This window comes from Gambusia affinis, linkage group LG03 (genome assembly GCF_019740435.1).
Source record: "Gambusia affinis linkage group LG03, SWU_Gaff_1.0, whole genome shotgun sequence".
Classification (NCBI taxonomy): Eukaryota; Metazoa; Chordata; class Actinopteri; order Cyprinodontiformes; family Poeciliidae; genus Gambusia; species Gambusia affinis.
This window is the reverse complement of record NC_057870.1, coordinates 4,763,121-4,778,021: the sequence shown is the minus strand read 5'-3', so window position 1 is coordinate 4,778,021 and position 14,901 is coordinate 4,763,121.

Below are 14,901 nucleotides of genomic sequence, written 5' to 3'. Positions count from 1 at the left end.
TGACTGGAGCTGGGCCATGTTTCCTCAGAGGCCAGGCGAGACTCATATGTGTGCAGTGACAGCTCAGCTTCTGTCTGCGTGTGTGCGTGTGCGTGTGTGTGTGTGTGTGTGTGCGTGTGTGTGTGTGTGCGTGGGCGTGCGTGTGCGTGTGTGTGCGTGTGTGTGTGTGAGGGAGAGACAGAGAGTGATACAGGCCGTATCTATAAACTGAGCAGGAAGGAGCCAGGTTGTCTGTTTTTATCTGCTTCAGGGTGAAGATTAGAAGATGCTGCTGATTGTAGACTTGGAAAGATGAAGAGATGATGGCTAACTTCATCATTTTTTCTCCTCCCAGTTTGGGCTGTCTTTTGTTTCCTATATGGTTTCTCAACACACAAATACACACCCACGCCCACGCACTCATCAAACCAAGGGCATCCCTGAACAAAAGACTCTTTAGTGCATCAACAATGAAGGAGATTATTTCAGTTCTTTGTGTTTAATCGCTCTTATCTCTGTCATGTCAGGGCCGGTGTGAAGAACATCCCAGAACCGGGGGCCCCTGCACTACTTTTTGCCTTTTTCACAGCCGCTCAGTTGTGTCATAACACTGCTACTTACATTCACTGCTGTCAAACATGTCAGCTCTCCAAACCATAACAAAGATAACAGAGGCCCTGCTTTCAAATCCATCTCTCAGCAAGTGGAAATCCGAGTGTGTGCGTGTTGACATTACAGCCGAGCTGTTATTTGATCAGAACGGTGATCTAAGTGTCTGTGGTGATTAGCTGTAATCTGCTTTCCAGGGCTGTGATCTTATGATCTGCAGCAAGAGATGACAAGGTGTCTGTGTGTCTGTGTGTCTGTGTGTGTTCACATGCATGAGATAGAGCAAGACGCATTATATAAGAATTAAAAACTAGTTAGTAGCTACTGATAAGGAAATACTCTGCATATAGAGTGCTGAGCAAAAAGATGCATTTCCCCTTTTTGTGGATGTTTTTTTTTTTTTTTCTTTTTAAATTCACATCATTTAGAAACTTTAAGATCGGGTAAAGATAGCATGAGTGAATTCAAAAAGTTTTATGTTTCTTTAGACAACATATTGCAATGCATATAGAAAAAAAGGAGTAAATTTCCACCAAAAAGTATCTAGGAAAAGTTTTCTAAAATAAAATTTCTGAGTTTGAACAGTCAAATTTGCGAGGAAAGAAAATCTGAAATTTTCTAGGAAAAATTTTAAAATTTCTGAGTCTGAAAAGTTCATTATTTGCTATCAGAATTTTATTTGCTTAATCTCAAGTTGTTTTTGTTTGTTTGTTTGTTTTTTAATTTCTGAGTTTCCAAAATTAAATTCTTTCACCTTTTAAAACTCAGAAAATTTCACGTTTTATCTAGAAAAAGTCTTCAGATTTTTTGGTGGACATTTGCACCTTCTTTTTCTTACTATCTACAATGGCCCTTACATGCTGTCTTAGAAAACAACTTTTCCGTATTTCCTAAGTTTGTCTTTGTCTAATATTAAAATTTCTAAAACATGTATATGTGTCAAAAAGCAAAAACTAAATCTGTCTGTAAAAGGGTAGATACTTTTTTGTATATGCAGAGTGTTTACTTTTCATTAGCTATTACGTTTAGGCCTGCTAAGCTTTTCATTTTGTATAATGTGTCTGTCACTTGGACACACTCACAGAGACACACACAACATGAAACATGACAAACAACATTTGTTATTGGAGAAGCATTACACTGTTCTTGTGGGGATGATGCTGTCTAAACAGAAATTCATATAGTCTTGTATTACACACTCAGTCATGACATTTTTGTTCTCTCCATGTGGCTGGCAAAGAGCAATTCGATCTGTGGCCTGAAAACAAAGGAAGCTTAAGGAGCTTCCTGTGACCGCTTTCACACATTTCTCTTTATTACAAGTTGCATTTGTACAAAGGGTTTATATCATATCATCAGAATGTGTGTGACTGAATATAGTGTGAAGTGTTTTGGAGTATACAAGTGCAGGCCTTTTACCATTTATGTTCTGAGCAGAGAAAAACGGTGATCTGATTTAGGGGTAGTCTTGCTTTGGAGACGTATGAGTCATTGACATTAGAGTAAACAAATCTACATTCCAATGCCATAAAGGCATTGGAATGTTGTGTCTGTATCTTAGCAACAATGGAACTGATGACATCACACGCATTATTGTCAACAACTGAGGGTGGAATGTAAGCAGCTGCCAAAATAACACCGGCAAACACTTTGAGTAGATAATATGGATGCCGGAAACTTGTTAAGAGTTCAATATCTAGACTGCAGAGACAAAACGTCAAAGTAACACGTCCTGAGGGACAAGCGCTCCTGATCCACCTCCGTCCCTTCCCCTCTCCTCTTTAGATCGGAGTCTGTCTGCTCAGGCAGTCAGGAAGTTCGGCAGAGAGATGTTGGAGTTGAGGATGTGGTCCTGCAGCCATGTTTCAGTAAAACACATAATTCTGACTTCCTGATAGTCTGCCTGACTCCTGGTTTGGGCTTGGAGTTCAGCAAACCTGTCAGCTAGGAATCTCATGTCGCCCATTGTAATTGTTGAAAGAAATTGTTTGAACTTCCTCTTCTGTCTTTCATCTCATCTGGGATTTGCGGCTTCAGTCGAGATGTTATTTCATCCTTTGCCGTGTTAATCTCCCTGCTGTAAACCACCTGTGGTTCTAACCATAGACGTCATAGAAAATGACCAACGGTTAAAAATTATTAGCAAACATAGTTCCAGCTGTACAGCATCCAAAACTAGAGAGGACAATTGTCAAGAAAAGTAATTCTTGTGCCAGTAATGGAGTGATTAAAGTTCTAGAAAAGAAAAATCTGAATGTAAATAACAGAGCAACTTCAACATGCCGACACCTTGAGCGGGAAAATTTAGGAATTCCTCCCTGGTTGCGACATCTGTAATTAATAAAAGAAAAATGTGTCACTAAATATAGGATTTCCCCATTTCACTCTGACGTGTTAGCTATGGGCGGACAATGTTTTATGGCGATATTGTGTGGTAATGTCGTGATAATAAAAATAAGTAACGATGAGAACTTTCCATCACTTATTTATTATGGTTTTGACTGCATGGTACAGCAATTATAGCCTCACAAACACTCTTGAAACACACACCCATTTGTAACAAGGGCTGCAACAAATTTTAGGAATCGATTATTATTCTATCAATTATTCTGACGATTAAAGAAAATTGGCACATTCTGAAGATTTTTCACTTAACCAAGTTTATATATCTATATATATATAACCATATATATTTGTATATATATATATATGTGTGTGTGTGTGGGTGCGTGTGTGCGTGTGTGTGTGTGTAGTATCAGAAATAATTTGACATACAAATAAAGAATTCAACTCTTTTTTTTACATGAGAAAATAAAGCTTTCTATTATTGACCTAGAACCTGGTGAACCCAGTTGCGGAGTTTTGTCTAAAACATATAGACAGATAAATATGTTTATCTTTAATGCAAAATGTTCATATAATTTGTAGATTTGCCTTAATTACTGCTCTGAATGTGTTGTTTTTTTCAGGCTATGGTCTTTTTTGAGTCTCTATACTCTCGTTAATGATTACTTTATTTCAATGCTTTTTGACGAATATTGCAATAATGTATTGATCAAGATTTATCCGTTTAATCACTTCAACTTTATTTGTGATACACTTTCATAGGAGAGCAGTCACATGAAAATGAGTGTTTTGTGTCACTAAACTCCACACACCAACACGTTTAATCATATTTTCAAATGTATGGATATTTGTTGTTAGCCTCATTGAAAAAACTGTGGAACAAGCAGCAAAAAAAATTAGAATCCCAACAACAACATCATTAATTAGAATTCGTTGTGACAACAATAAATCAAAATCTCATCATGATAAGAAGTTTATTACAATAAATTATACTATAAATGCTGAGGGCTAGTGTTAGCTAATCTGAAGTTAAAGTTCATGCATCCACTATGGCGGCCATATTTGTAGTTGGGGTCAGTATCGCTCCGTAGGCAGGAGCACGTATGGAAGAGTCGTTGTGTGCAGCTGTGGAGCGTTCTCTTGCAGCAGTCCCCCACCTCAGGAGGAAACTCGAGATGAGTTTTTTGCCAACTTCAAATCAAAGGGGGATGAAAATGGTCGCCCACGCCGCCGGTGACTGACGGAGAGCTTGGTTCTTCGCAGTGATGTGGCTCGTGCCGGAGAACTGACATCACCGGTGACGCGTGGAAGTTACAGTCAAAACCTTACTTAGATGTGTTGAGTGTCGCCACAGGGACACACGTTAAGAGCAATTTGCTGACAACAAAATCATCCACCTTTCAACTTCCATTGTAGTAGTTTGAAAGCTAAGAAGAATTACATTTTGAGCAGCACAGTCCTTTAACACGCCACTCCATTAGCTTGACAGATGAGCGGTTTTAAAAAAGCTCACAAATGAGTAACTTTGCGCATTTCCTCGGGTGTCTCTCTTGGTTTTCGCTTTTGCTTGCTTACCTTCCTGTTCTTCAATAGCTCTCTCCATCACCTCCTCCCCCTTCCTTTCTACTGGAGCTTTTTTTGGGGGGGTAGGGGGAACCTGAAGCTGGTGGGAAGGGGGGGCTAATGGATGAGTTATTGACTTAAGCAGGACCAATTAATCAGGATGTAATGGGGCATCAGGGAGGCCCAGGGAGGCCATGCATCATGAGCCAGAGATGAGCTCTGTCAGCTCGCTCATACAGCCCTCCTCAATCACTCCCACATTTAACGCCAGGCAAAGACGATGACGAGGAGGAAGAGGAGGAAACGGAGGAGGATTGGGAAGGAAAGGAGGCGCACACTGGAGGGAACAGGGGTGTGAGGTGAGACACGTGGAGCGATGTGTGCCGTGTTGTGACGGACCACACATATGCTGCAGCTCTGTGTGCGCCACCCAAGAGTCTCAGCCCAGTTGTCTTCGGCAGCTGTGTGTCCAAGTGTGTGTGATGATGAGGAGGATGGTGTTGTGTCTGGGTCAGATCGGATCAAACACTTGACTGCACTTTACACCCAAACACAGCATGCCAGAGATCCTGCCCCTCAAACAACACACACACACACACACACACACGTATACACATGCAAAACAGTCATGATATGGAGTCACAGCTATGCAGGATGATGGATGGCTGTTCCCAACCCCCCGTAAGAAATAAATGCATAATTATTGGTTTACCAATGTTTCTCCATTTTAATTGTTTCACCTACAATTAGACTTTGTTTTAAAGGCTGGAATTCATCTCATGCCTATTGTTTAAGATTGTTTATCTGTTGGGATGTCAAATTATTCACACCGCTTCAACTTTTGACGTGTTACAACAAGGGATGCACCAATCCATAATTTTCACTTCCGATGCCGATACATACACAGATTCAGATAGAGATGCAGATGCAGACACTGATACCGATACCGATACCGATATCCAGAGCACAGTGCAGATCCCAGTAGCAGCACAGCCATGCAGACAAAAAGCTGAAAACAGAACGGTTCTCTAACTCAGCTCACGGTGGGATGCCAGAGATGGAGCTGCTCCCGGTGTGCAGTGTGATGATGATGATGATCATGATGATGATCATGATGATGATGATGATGATGGTGATGATGATGAGGCTCTGTGACGCACCTGTGTCGGGCGGCTCACACACATACAGTTCAGCTGCTGTTCAGCTCATCAGCGTGTTTGATCCGGCAGTCAGATGTGGTTTGGGATGCATTTGCATTTTGGTTCTGCTGGACTTGCAGCTGTTTAGACCAACATGCCAAATACCAGATCAGCAGCTTTGTGGTTTTCAAGTGACAAACATTTGAGCTTTCTCGCTTAAAAAGTGGAAATTTGGCAGAAATAAAGTTGATGTAGGCCGGTAAAAACCAGTCCATAGTTCTACGCTTTGCTTTGTCCAGTGTCTGCACCCTGGGCTACTGAGAAATACCTGGACAATACATAGTAGCAAACCTTTAAATGTTTTTTATACTTCTGAAAACACAGAGGATGTTTGGCATCAGAACCGCTTAAAATATTTAAACCTGTTGAACCTGGACTGGCATGTCCTACAGAAAAGTTCTTAAAAGCAAAGTTTGCTATATGTTAAACATTTCCTCAATTTATAGTTTTTTAAAAAATGTTCTCACCTTGCTCAGCATATCCCCCACATTCCCTCATCTCCGGAGCGAGGCACGCAGCTCACTGCTGCACCTAGTGGTCAGGAAAGTGTGTTGACCAGAGCCCCAGAATCCCAATTTGCAGTTTCGTCCCAGCCGTTCTCCAACACCCTCCATCCTGCCCACAGGCAGCAGCAGTATCACAGCGGAGGGTTCATGTAAAATTCATAGCTGACAATGTCAGAAACATGTTGTTTAGCTCAGCCTGATTGACTTATCTGACACTCGATGGGAGAGTCTTAAACAAATATTACTGACGTTTGTCAGTCAGTGGTTTTAGGCCCACCAAGCAGCTCTGTGTCATATTATAATCCTCCCAGTATCAGCACAGTCACACCAGTGTAAAATATCCACTTACCATGCCGTCCATCACATTTATCTTCCTTCAGCAAGTGCTCCTTTTCTTCTCCGTCTGTCAGTCTGTCATGATGGAAGCTGAAACCTTCCTTTAGAGCGTTACTTTTTTCTTCAAAGTCAAAGATACAGAAAGTCAATGAGTAGAAAGGTGAAATTAATCAGAGACTTTCTTTAGAAAGTTGACCTCTGTGCTGCCCACTGACCACCAAACCGTTTAAGCAACCAAAACATAGAAGTCTGCTTTTACTCGTCTCACCTAAATGTGACCCAGTTCCACAACATTTCCACTTTTTGATTTCTATTCCAAGCATCAAAAACCGTCCCTGGGCCTTTTTATGGAAACCATCAGCCAAGAGCAGAGTGCTGATGCGTGCAAGCGCTGTCTCAGGAGCCAAAGCTGAAGATGGGCTCAGCATAAAGAAAACACAGAACAGCCTCTGGAGGGTGGAGGTGTGTTGCCAAGCCAAACCTGACAGAGAACGCCGATGATGACAGAGCGAGTGGTTCAAATAATACATGCTTGTTGTGTATTCAACAGTTTTTGACCTCATCCTTTTACTGTCTGCTGGCAGATCAGTGCAGAAAATCAGTTAGTAGTTTGAAAGAAAGACCAAAGACTCAATTTTGGGATTTGACTTCAAATTCAGGGTGACATTTTGTTGACAATTACAACGAATGAGCTTATTGTTGAGGTTATTAACAAACATTCCCAGCACTCTACGGCGTGGACACGCACCTCTTCAGACGCGGACGACTTATAACATCGATGAGATGTTCAAAATGTTAGCGCAGAGATGAGAAAAGCTAATTAAAGGGATGTTTTAGTTTCCACAATGTCTTAAGTCTCTGGTTCATTCAGGCAGTGACAGAGACTGAATTTTATTAGGAGGAATGAAGTAAAGCAAAGTTTTTATCTTCTTAAGCTTTCAACCACTGTGTGACATGAAACATGTTAGATTTGGAAATATAGATGGTTCACATTGTTAATTATGGGGTAGGAATTCACATTCTCTATAGGGAAGGGTTTCTCAAAGTGGGGGGCCAGAAGCTAAAGCTGTTTGGGGGCCATGGCATGGAAATGTTTGGGAACTGCTGCTCTAGGAAATACATGCTGTTTCAGTAAGGCTAGCAGTACTAAGGAATAATATTCTTGCTAAAGAGACATCAAATGCGTAACCATTTTGTTTTTGTTTTAAAGGGGCAGTGTTTTGTAAAACTGACTTATTTGAGCTTTACTTTATCTTATAACGTTATTCCCCCATCATAAACATGCCTGGAGTGTTGCTTTGATTCGTTCATGTATGTTAGAGAAATCCTTTAATCTCCCATGGCAACCGTTCTGGGTTTTCTCTCAGTGAGTGATGTCTTTTCCTCAGAGCTCCTCCAGTTTACAGTTCCCCTCTCTAAGCTGAAAGTGAGCTCCTCCAGACTAGCGGCAGCAGGAATCAGTAAGCATCTGGTGGAGCTGCGCATCTCAATGCAAACGCTGAGAAGAACAATGTTAAATGGAGAAACACTGTTGTGATGACTCCCTGAAGGGGGCTTGTCCATTTCATTTAAGTCATATTTCATATTTATATGGCATTTTAATAACAACTGAAGGTCACTAAGTTGCCTGATTGTGCTATAAAATGGCACTAACATAATTCCTCCAGTTTCTTTAAAGGAAACCTGCTGCTGCTGCTGCTCATTCAGACCCACTCAACCCACCATTCAGAGTTCAAATCAGTGATTTTACTAAGCAAAAGTTACTTTAGCACCGTGAGAAGGATGGCTATGTCCACTGATGTCTTGTGTTGTCTTCATGTTGACTGAAACTGACACCACACATAACACTGGAACAGGTCATTCTACTGTGTGCATGTGTGACAGTCCCTTTTGTTGTCAACAAATGTGCATAAGTGTGTTTATTTGTGCGCGCGTTTTTCGTGACTGAAAGCATTGGTGGGTAATGGGCCTTAGAGAGCTGATTGTGCCGTCAACTGAGGAACACAAGAAAACTGGGGGTGTCTGGATTTTTGGGAAATGTGGGTTGTTGTTGTTGTTATTGCATCTTGGGGAAGACAGAAGAACTTGTTTGGACACGTGGCCCCTTGGCTCCCAAAGTCCCAGCTTTGTCTGAAAGCTCAACACAAAGAGTTTATCTTTCACAGGAAAATCTCAGCAAGATATCTTCTCATTTCCGATCTGGGCAGAGAGATTCTCTTGATCATTCTATGCTTTCTTTACTTGAAAAATCACACATACAAGTAATTTATTTATTTATTTATTTACGACCAAGAACTCTTTTGCCGTTATCATTAGCGTCGTTTACAAAAACATTAAAATGAGCCATATACCTGGTGGCGGTTTTTTGGGGGGAACTTTGAAATCCATTATTATGTTTTTTTAGATGATCTAAATTAGCTCCTTCAGACTAGCCAGCAGCAATTAGCAAGCACCTGGTGGAACTGCGTTATCAGCTGATCTCTTTATAGGAGCTACTTCTCAGAGCAACGCTGGTAAAAACGTTGTTAAAGGATTAATAGAGGAGCCGCGTTGTGACGACTTCCTGAAGGCGGAGCTTCTGAAAGAGATGGATTTTTCTTAAAGAGACAGAGGCCCAATTTCAATGCTTTAAATTTCAAAGTGAAACTGCTGTGAAGTTTCATATATATAGCATTTCTAGAACTACTGAAGGTAACATAGTTGATTGTGCTATAAAATGGCTGAAAAATACATAATTCTGCCCCTCCTGTAGCTAGTAAAGTTGTCTTATGGTTGAATGAATAGAAATAAGATAAGAATCAAATTGTATAGAGTGACATGAACAGCATGCTAATGACTGCATAACATCTTTATTGAAAAAAAAACTGCATTAATGGATCACTGAACACATTACAGTCATATTTAATAAATTAGAATATGCATCCTGTTGCATCTCTTTTGTCAGACTGAGAATATCAAACATTTAAATAGATACGAAACATACTTATTATCAAGTCCAAATTTCAGTTTTTAAAAATAGTGATTTGTATTGGTCTGACATAATATTCAAATTCAAAATGTCATGATTTCATTGACTGCAAGTTAAAAATTATCATAATTACCATAATTAAAACTCCATCTGTATGTAAGGTGTCATGAAGTGGGGTGTAGATGGTGAGGAGAAAAGCGGTAGACAAGGGTAAAAATGAAGGCAAACGCGATTTAATGACGAAGATCTCAAAAATCCAGACAGCACCGGTGAGCAGAGGCAACAACTCACACTGGTAGTAACCGGATTCGATTTGAGGACAACAAACAAAGCAGACAAGGACCTCACAGAGAACAAGAAACACAGGTGGGTTTCCATACACAGGGCGTAATGAAGGGAACTAGACACAGCTGGGATCAATCAAGGGTGAGACGGGACAACTCAGAGACTCAACTGACACAAAATCCTAAATAAACACACAGAAAAACTCAAATCCTTACATAACTAATCTATAGATAAATAGACTCTAAAGTAATATTCTAATTTACTGAATGGGTTTGGACACATCGCAATGCAATAAGATTGGGCACCTTATAAATTTGTTGTTTTAGAGTAAGTGATGTAAAACGTTAAGCAGAAGTGAACCAGTTACTTTTCATTTTTGATTGTTTTTTTTATTATTATTTTCATCATAATGAGTCCTCTGGGTTTTAATCAAATGTTTTCTAAATTATGACAATCAGTAGACACATTATGAGTCCATTACTGAAGAATTCAAATTTAGATCAGTCCTAGGCAAGGGCCCCGCCAGGAATCTTGGGCCCCATGATAAAAAAAAAATCCTCCCCTGCTGAGGAGGAGCTTTCTTGAGTCCATTTGACCAATAAAAAGCGTCACAATTTTTGCAACTCCCTTACTTTCTTTGGTCCAATACTGATATTAGTACAATATTTACTTATGAATCTTACATTCAACAGTATGCAAACAGATTGCTTACATTTTTTAAAACTAGTTTTAGCTTACTGAATTAAATACTTACGCTTTGCCATGGATACGCATCAAACCGACTGCCCAAAACTAAAAGAGAAAGAGCAAAAATCTTCCAACTGCATGTCGTCCAAAACCAGAGGGGACAACTGTCCTAAGATGCAAAGCCTCAAAAATAACCAGGAACAAAAGTCTACAGAAAGAATAAATCAGAGCCACCCCAACACTATATAACCATCCCAACTCCAATATGGGGGGTAGGAAGGTGAGGAGAAGGATGATGGGGGAGGTTGGTTGGTCAGTGTGGTAGATTTCTCAAACACTCACATCATCATTCCAGAGATGAAGGAAAACTCTGTGATGTCACGACTAGAGTCATGCTTCTGATGTCATCAGCACTGTATGTATGGAACAAACTTCTACATTCTTGTCATTGTTTGCTGCACTACTGACAAGTTCAGACGTTCTCAAAGCGCTTTCAAAGTTGAACATTGAGATTGTTTGCAGATCAAAACGGATTTGAACAAACATTGTTTTGTCCAAACATGTGGAACCAAAGGCCACATTCCTCCAACGGTGAGATGAGACCCCAGCATGGAGCATGGAGAGCTGGACAAAATCTGCAAGGCTGGACTGAGAACAGAACGCCTCCCATTGAGTTACAGAGAGATCCAGAGACTTGGCTCTCTTCTGGAAAAGGAGAGAGCAAGATGGTTTGAGGAGAACCAAAAGCTGGTCTACGTGCAAAGAGAACTGGAGAAAACAAAAGCCGAGTTACAAGGGCAGAAAAGACTCAAGGACATGAAGAGAGAACTACTGACAGGAGAAGAGTTTTCCGATTCAGAGTCTCTCAGACGAGCTATAATCACTTCCAGGATGCACAGCGACATAAAACACAAGACGAAAAGGCTGCTGCAGAAGGAATTTGAGCAATTGAAGGTAGCTCATATTGTGGGTGAGGAAGCATTCAGGTCACAAATCCAGAAAGAAAAAGAGAAAAGTGACGCCCTTCAACAAGAGCTGGACCAAATCAAGACTCGCTACGAGGAGCTTCAATCGAAATATGAAGCTACAGGTGAGGAGAACCTGCAGGTCGACATGCAGATGTTTTATGAAGAACAAATCAAGCATGAGCAAAAGATCCTTGAAAACCTGAGAGCTGAGAAGGACGATCTCCAAGAAAAAATGTCCAAGGAGATTGTCTGCCTGCAGGAAACAGAGAACCGTCTGCAGAGTGAGCTGGTGCTGTATAAGATTTCATACCAAGAATTAAACAGGAGGTATGAAGCAGATGTTTCTGCCCTGAGAGAGAAAGCAGACATTTATCAGTATGAGGTGAATTGTGAGAAAGAAGCTAATTTGGAAAGAGCCAAGAATGACCATCATCTTATCAATGCACTTAGAGCTGAAAAGAACAATCTGCATCAGAAAATGGAACAAGAGTTCTCTTTGCTGCAGCAGCAAACCACAGAGACCATAAAACATCTCCAAAGTGAACTGGAGCAGGCTAAAGTTTCTTACCAGGAACTTCAAATGACATATGAAGGAGATGTTTCTGCTTTAAGACAGCAAGCAGAAATATTTAAGCAGGAGGTAGATAAAGAGATGAAAGCTCAGTCACAGAAAATGATGAGGGACCAAAAGATCATCAGTGAACTTGGAGCCGAGAAGGACAGTCTCCAAAAGCAACTCACTGTCCTCCAACAACGGTACTGTAGCTGTGAGGTTAATTATGAAACAGAGCTGGAAAATGTGAAAACGGAGCTCCAAGACAGAGATGAACTAGGACCTCCAAGAAGAAAAGTGGCCAGGCATCAAGAACCAAACAGAGAAAACTACACTATCCCTGTAAAAACCATTCATGACCCTGAGACCATGGATCTAGATCATCTGTTAGAGAATATTGAATTTCCTGATGCATCTCCCAAGGAGCTAAATGACTTTGTAAACGAGATGCTGAGAGATTCAAGTTTCCTTGATCCTGAAGCCATGGAAGTGACAGACCTGTGTGTGGAAAATCTGTCAGAGAAAAGGGAAAGCCAAGATCCTGAACCAGTGGAGGCAGTCTGTGAAGAAACATCTTCAGAGTGGAAAACGATACGACAAACTTTGAGCCTCAAGAAGCAACAAAAACTGAAGAGAAGCAAGAAAACCTCTAAAACAAACAACTAGCAAAAAGTATCCAGGAAAGTGCTGAACCGTTTCCAAGACCTCAAAATACATCTCATATTTTAGACCAAAAAAAAAATGGGTGGCATCTTCACAGAAAAAAAGATCTTAGTTCTTAACCAAGAGCCTCTTTCTGTGGGAGTTTTATGTTCTCCCAGTGTTAGTGGGGGTTTTCTCTGGGTGCTAATGGACATTTTGAAAGGCCGAGAAAATACAAAGAGAAGCGTGCTACGGACATCAGCCCGTATAGTTGACCCTATTGGGGTTCTTACTCCTTTTAGAGTCTGAGTAAAGTGTCTTTTCCAAGAAATGTGGGAAAGAGAGCTCAGCTGAGATGAACCATTACCCACTGAGTTGGCAAAGAAATGGGAGCAGTGGTGTTTGGAGCTACCACTGTTACACCTGGTGGCCTTTCCCAGGTGGTACCACATTGAGATTCACAAAGAGTCGCACGCTGTACAGTGGCACGTCTACTGTGATGCAAATGAAAAGGCTTATGGTGCTGTTGCATATCTACAAGGACAAAACGACCTAGGAGAGATTGTTACCAGTTTTGTAGCCTCCAAGTCACGAGTTGCACCATTAAAGAAAATGACATTACCTCGCTTGGAGCTCCATCCATCCATCCATTTTCTGTTCACCCTTGTCCCTAATGGGGTCGGGAGGGTTGCTGGTGTCTATCTCCAGCTACGTTTCGGGCGAGAGGCGGGGTCACCCTGGACAGGTCACCAGTCTGTCGCAGGGCAACACAGAAAACAGACAGAACACACAACCATTCACACACACACTCACACCTAGGGAGAATTTAGAGACCAATTAACCTGACAGTCATGTTTTTGGACTGTGGGAGGAAGCCGGAGAACCCGGAGAGAACCCACACATGCACAGGGAGAACATGCAAACTCCATGCAGAAAGACCCCGGGCCACTTGGAGCTCATGGGTGCAATTATTGGAGCAAGATTAGGACACAGCCTTCTTAAGCCACTGAACATGGAGAATAACCAGCTCAACGTGGACAGACTTGATGATCACACTCCATTGGATCCGTAGCTCAGCACAGCGATGGAAACCATTGGGGAGCAACAGAGTGGCAAAAATTCAAGAGCTGTGGTCCCACTGTGCTGGCAAAATGAACCCTGCCGACCTGCCTTGGAGGTCACCATGCTCAGAGCCTTATTGAGAGCCAGCTGTGGTGGAAGGGACCCTCTTCACTGTCCACAGATGAGAAGGAACTGAACATTTGCAGTGACTATATAGTGGATGAAGTGAATGCGGAGCTCATGTCTGGGTATGGGACTGTTGTGAAGCTCACTGGCATTGAGCAAAGTGAACCTCTTTTAAACTTAGAAAAGTACAGCAAGCTTAAGACTGTGTTAAGAATCACTGCATGATTAAACCGCTTTGTTACTAACACAAGATCTTGTCTGAAGGACCAGGGAGAGTTAACTACAGAAGAACTTAGTGCAGCTGAAATATACTGGTTAAAGTCTACATAAGAAAGTTATTTTAGCTCTGAAATATTGCAGCAAAGGTCAAAGCAGAATGTGAAAGTAGATTCTGGAATCAAAGATTTGAAACCACTCTTAGATGAAAATGGTCCACTAAGTGTTGGGGAGGACAATACACCCAGACAGACGTGGAAAACAGGTAGAATCATAGAGGTCTTTCCAGGCAGGGATGGTCTCATATGTTCATGCACCATTCGTTCTTCTACTGGTGGCTTGTTACACAGGCCTATTCAGTTTTTGTATCCTTTGGAGGTGTTTTAAATACAGATGAACAGTTGGTCATCGGGTGGGAGGATGTTGTGAGTGACTTCTTTGCACTTATATGTTGTTAAGTATAATTTGCTTGATAAGAGACTTATTTAAAATTGTATGTTAAGCATAATTTACATGATGATTATTATTAATTGAATTTAGCACGATTGTATATAATTACAAAAGCTGAAGTGAAACATATTTAAGTGTGAGAGCATGATTTATTTGAATAGAGGAAGTCTTTTATTTTGAAGAATGCTTAACAGGATCTGGTTCTGTATTTTGTCACTGTCTTGCTTCTGTTGATTTTGGTTGCTAGGTAACGAACATACGGTAATCAGCTATCATCGTTTTCTCCTCAATAAAACCTGAACAGAAATGTTCAGGAAAAGACATCCGAGCCTCCATCTTGACTGAAGAAGCTTTCACTCCCTAACAAAAAGGTCCTATTGGCTTCAACTGGCTGTTTCATACTTGA